The sequence below is a fragment of the Populus euphratica genome, unplaced genomic scaffold, assembly GCF_000495115.2.
Source record: "Populus euphratica unplaced genomic scaffold, PopEup_1.0 scaffold430.1, whole genome shotgun sequence".
Lineage (NCBI taxonomy): Eukaryota > Viridiplantae > Streptophyta > Magnoliopsida > Malpighiales > Salicaceae > Populus > Populus euphratica.
The window spans coordinates 68309-74457 of record NW_011500318.1 but is presented as its reverse complement, the minus strand read 5'-3'; positions in this window follow the sequence as shown (position 1 = coordinate 74457).

Sequence of the window (6149 nt, the reverse complement as noted above, 5' to 3'; positions counted from 1 at the left end):
TTTGGTTAAGGAGTTATTGATATTTCAAGTGCAAAATGATGATATAAAACCATGATAAAAATGCACTTTTAAGTACTAATCAGTGGTTGTTGATAGGATTAAAGTGAAGGTTGTGGATGACACTATTATATGAAAGACGATCTAGATCGGGCCTGAAAAACTGAAACTGGTTCTTGATGTGTGGGTTGTTGTTTGTGGTTGATGATAGGAGTAAAGTGAAGGTTGTGGATGGTGCTACCATATAGAAGACTAGAGAGTGATGGTAGGAGGAGGTGGAAAGCTCTGGTGTAAAAATTCGAAAAGAGAATTTAATGTTAGGTTAACAGGAGAGAAAATGAGGGAGAGAGGAGAAGAGAGGAGAGGGAGGCGACTGGAAAGTGATGAAATGAATTAGGGTTAGGGATGTTTTCTTTAATACCTTGTTTTTTAAGTCTTTCATATTCAATTGAACCGGTCCGGTTCAATTAGCTTAAGCTTTTTAAAACCGAAACTGAATTGGACCGAGTGATTTTTTTTTTATTTTTCAACCTATTTATTCAGTTTTTTCTATTAGTTCGATATTTTTGATTAATTTTTTCTCGGTTTTTTGGTTTAATCTGTTGGTCGGTTTTTTTAAACACCCCTGTCTCTAAATGGTTAAATACAAGTAAGGATCCAATTACAGAAGTTGAACAACAAACAAAACAATTCTAGGACTGCGTACATGCTTACTTTGTAGGCAATGGAGGAAACTTGAATAGTCATTCTCCAATAAGCATCTCAAGTAGATGGCAATAAATAAATAAAGAAATCGGTAAATTTGTTGGATTTGTTACTCAAATTAAAAATCATCAACATAGTGGAATGAATGAAGAATCAAGGGTAATTTTAATATTCATTTTTATGTTAAATTATTTAACACATATTTTAACATTATTGAATTTCTTTAATTTTTTTACTAGATTAATGATGCTCGGTAAATGTATGCTTTTTATGTTGGCAAACGATTTCAACTAGAACATTGTTGGGTTATCTTAAGAAAAGAACCGAAATGACAATTTGAGCGTGAAAGTCAATATCAAAGGTCAAACAAGAAAAAAAAGGTCACGTCAATGCAGGTTTGACTTCATCAACTCCATCTAGCCCTGATTTTGTTAGTTTAGGAGAAGATAGTGAACCATTGATTTATCAAAATAAAGAAGGTTGCAAATGAATGAATTAAATATAGATAAGGGAAATATAAAGTTGGGGAAGTAACTATAACAAATCTTTTACAACAATTTAAGGATACTCTAGTTGAAATTAAGGATCAAAAGAAATAAGATAAGAAAATTATGTTAGAGCAATAAGCCATGATGAATCAACAAAGTCAAGAGAAACAAGAATTGGATAGGATTGAGAAAGAAGAACAAATTATAAAAATGAATATTTCTAATTTGGATCCAATTTCTACAACATATTTTCAAAATAGAAAGTTAGAAATTATGCAAAAGAGAGGTTTTAATTTTTAATTAACTTTGATTAATTTATTGTAATGTAATGTATTTTAAATTAAATATGTAGAAAATTTTTGGTTATTTTAAATATATTATTATGAAATTGATATCAATTCATAATACTTTTTTGAAGTTCTTCTAACACTTAACAATAATAAGTAGGATTAATTAACTTAAAAGATAACAACCATAATGAAAAAAAAAACATAAAAAACTTGAAAATTATGATAAAATAAGAAGTTCAAATCTAAAGATTTTACTCGGTGTTATATTGTTCCTACAAATGTTCAATCAAATCTTCTTATAGTTGAGAGCTAGTCACTCTATCCCTAATTCGATTATGAATTTGAAGAAAATTATTTAGTTCTGGTATGTCATCATGTGACATTGATACAAAGAAATTAACTTTATATTCATGGTCAAATCCAAGATTCATTACTCCATTTTCAATAATCATATTATGCATTATTATGCAAGCTTTCATAATATTTGCAAGTGTTTCTTTTTCCCAGTATCGAACAGGTCCATGTACAATTGCAAAACGAGATTGGAGCACTCCAAATGCTCGCTCCATATCCTTTTTTACAAACTCTTACTTGTTTGCAAAATATTTTCTCTTTGCTTCTAATGGTCTTGTGATTTTTTTAACAAAGGTTGACCAATTATGATAAATCTTATCTGCTAAATAGTATTCTATTGTATATTCATGCTCATTAATTGTATAATTAATAGGAACAATATAAGCTTCAGCAAGTGCAGTGAAGATAAGTGACCGATTAAGAATATTAATATCATTTAATGATCCAGACATTCCAAAAAACATGTCATATTCAAAGACCTTGTGAAGCCACCATTTCTAGAATTATAGTAGGTTCATGACAATGACCAATATACATCTCATGCCATACAATTGGGTATTTCTCTCATTTCTAATGCATACAGTTAATGCTCCCTAACATCCCTAGAAATCCACGCTGCTCTCTAATTGATAATAATCGACAAACATCGATCTCATTTGATGCCCTTAGATATCAATCACTAAAAACTTCTATGATTGCTTTGGTGAAAGCTTTAAGACTTTCTATCGTAGTGGTTTCTCTAATTCGAAGATATTCATCAGTAAGATCTGCAGGAATACTATATGCAAGTATTCTATGAGATGTAGTTACCTTTTGAAGGTAAGATAAACCAAGAATACTAAAAGCATCTGTCCTTTATTTGAAATATGAATTATGAGCTTCTATTGCATTTGTGATCCGAAGAAAAAGACGACGACTCATCCTAAATCTTCTTTGAAATTGACTTTCTGTGAATTTAGAATTTTCAACAAAATAATCATTATATAACCTTAACTCACCTTTCTTTTTATTACGATTGACAATATTGTGACTAAGAATCGAGTCATGATACCCTATTTTCCGCCCTTGATTATTCGATTCTTGTTCAGCAATAACATCGGTAACAACTTGAAAAGCAAACACAGGAGAGTCATTATAAAAAATAAAATTAAAATGATTCATAATGAATTTTAATGAAATATAACAAGGATTGGAGAGAACAAAATGACGAGAAAACATTTTAAGGTATATGAGAATATTTATAGATGAATTATTTTTTAAAATTTTAGAAATTTAGAATGCTGATAGTAATTTTTTTAAAATTTAAAATTTTAAAATTTAAAATGTTGGTGGTTATTTTTTTAAAATTTAAAAATTTAAAATTTAAAATTTAAAATTTTGACGGTCATTCTTTCAAAGTTTGATTTTTTTTAAAAACAAGTTTGAAAATTAAAATTTAAAATGTTGGCGGTTTTTTTCAAAGTTTGAATTTGAATTTACTTTTAAAAAATTAAAATTTTAATTATAACATATAAAACTAAAAATTTTAAATATTTATATAAATAAATTTTAAATTTAATTTTAAATTATATCTTTTAACTTTTTATATTCCTTCATTAATTTTATAGTACTTTTATAAATTACTCATATTAATTATATAATTAATAACATATAATTATATTATATATAAAATATCTAAATTAATTATATAATTATATTAAAATTAATTTAATATAAAATATATTAAAATATAATTGGCTTTTCTAAATAGCTTTTTACATTGGAATGCACACAATAAAAAAAGTTATATTTACACTATTTAAAAAGCCATTTTATCAATTTCGCTTTTTAATATAGCATTTTCTATTGAAGTATTATTTTGAAAAATATTTTAATGAGTTTGGACAGTTGATTTTATATCTCCAAGATTTTAATCTCATACCAAAATAATTAATATAATATGTTAAGTCATTTGTTGGTAGACAAATTATTTACTTGCTATAATTAATATAATTATATAATAGTAATATAACAAATTTGAACAATAATTATATTTCAAGTTTCTCATTGATTAACATTAAGTACCAAAAAAAACAAATTAATGATAAATTATTGAGAATTTTTATGGGTGGTGCTATTTTCACTCCAAAATCTAAAGCAAGATTTATGAGTATTAAATTGATGAAAACAATGAGTATTATATTGATGAAAACTAAGAGGTATAAAAAACTAAAATAAAGAAGGAAAGGTTTAACTTTTCAATTACATATTGAAAATGTTAGAGACTTCTCAAAGAGAGATTTTTTTTTTGTTATTTTTGTTATACGAGATGAAAGAACTTTTTAATTTTTGGATGTCCATTACAAACCAAAGAGGTCTTTATTTAGGCCTCAAAATACAACATTAAAACTACTAACTAAAAGATAAGGTCTAAATAATTAGCTCAAGAACTTAAATAAAAAAGATAAGACCTAAACAAGTGGCTAACAACTTTATAGCAAAGCAAAAGATTATGTTTAAAAGGATCAATTATGCTTGAGGTGGGTGCTAAGCTTATTAATAACATCATTATTATCTTTAAAAAGATCTTTAATAGTCTTGGTACAAATTATGCTCATTAATCTCTTTAAAGGCTTTAAACAAAGATCCATTAAGCTCTTGCTTCGAAGATGAGGAGAAAAGGTCTTTACAAAGTTCTTTTAAGTTTAGGGATCTTAAGTTTTGTGGAGAGAATTGATTTCTCTTTGAAAAATACCTAGATCATTTAAGAAATTGAATTTATCCCACAATTTAATAAGTATTCTCCTAATAAGGATTAAGGTAGTGTGAGTAAAGACAAACTACACTTCACCTTTCACCTTGAGATGAAACTTGATAATTCCATTTAAATATCCAGAGGACCTTAAAGTGACTCATAAAACTAATCAGCTTTAAAATAGACTTATTAGCCTTAAGATATTTCTCTAAATAAAGTTTCATAGAAATTGACATTTAGATTAGGAAGATTCCCCTTTTACAGTTTTAGCTTTGAAAACATTATGAAAAAATTTGAGATTTCTAAGATAGCTAAAACTAGATGGACCAACTATGCTTACCAACATTGTTATCATATGTCAAGGCTCCTTTTTAGACATTGATATAGTCATAGTAACTATAAGTTTTGGGTAAAAACTGATAGTTAGTAAGAAATTTGAAGATATGAGAATCAAAGCCCTATTTAAATAATAATTCCTTTAATTAGGAGATTACAATAAGCCCAATCTTTTTTACTTTTAAGAATCTAATGGAAAAAAAATTTGATCATGTCTCTAATAAGAGCTATTGGGAATAAACAGTCCATTTCTAATCATATAATGGTAGAAAGTGCTTTAATAAGTGCAATGTCGCCACTTTTTGTGAGGTTGAAGAAGAAATCAAAGATCTTTCAATTTTAAAATGCTAGAAACAGTTTATGGAATGAAACAGGTATAAATTTTCTTTATCGTTGATAGGAGGAAGAGCTAGCTCATAAGCTTCTTCGGATATTAGAAGAGACTATATCTGTTCCTTTAATATGCCACGGATTTGGAGATCTTTTGAATTCTAAAGACCTCTAAATTGCTTTAGTTTGTGATCCCTATAAGAATTCTCTAATTAGAAAAAGAATTCTTTAATTAGAAAATCAGGAAGAGAAATATTTTCTCTTTTGATATATTATATATCAAAATCAAATACAAAGAGAATTTTTCTTCGTCTAGCAAAAATTTGTTTAAAGGTCATATTCTTTACATCTTTTATTATGATTTCTTTTGAATATTTTTAATTAGTTATCAATAAGAATTTTTTATTAATAAGATCACTTTTAAATTTAGAGATACACAAAACTATTGATAAAACTTCTTTTTGAATCGTGAAATAGTTTTGTTAACCTTAATTCCAAAGTTCAAAAGTGAATCATACTAATAGTTCTTTATCATAAACTCTCTGCTTTATAGTTCCACAAAAACCTAGTTCTAAGGCATTTATCTCAACAATTTTAAAAACACTAGGATTAGTAATAAAAAGACAGGAAAGATTTTTAGCCTTGACCTAACTATTTTTTTCTAAATTACAATGGTGTATTGATGGTTTCATTCTACACGTTCTTTTCTAAGCCTGCAAAATAAAGGCTTACTGACACGACGAAAAGATTGATGTCTTCTCCCAAGTGCAGGAGTGTCGAAGTAATAAATAACCCGGCAAGACCGGGGTCGAACCACAAGGAGGTTAATTGTACAAATTATAAAAAAAAATTATAAAACAACAATAACAACAACAACAATAATAATAAAAATAATAATAATAATAATAATAATAA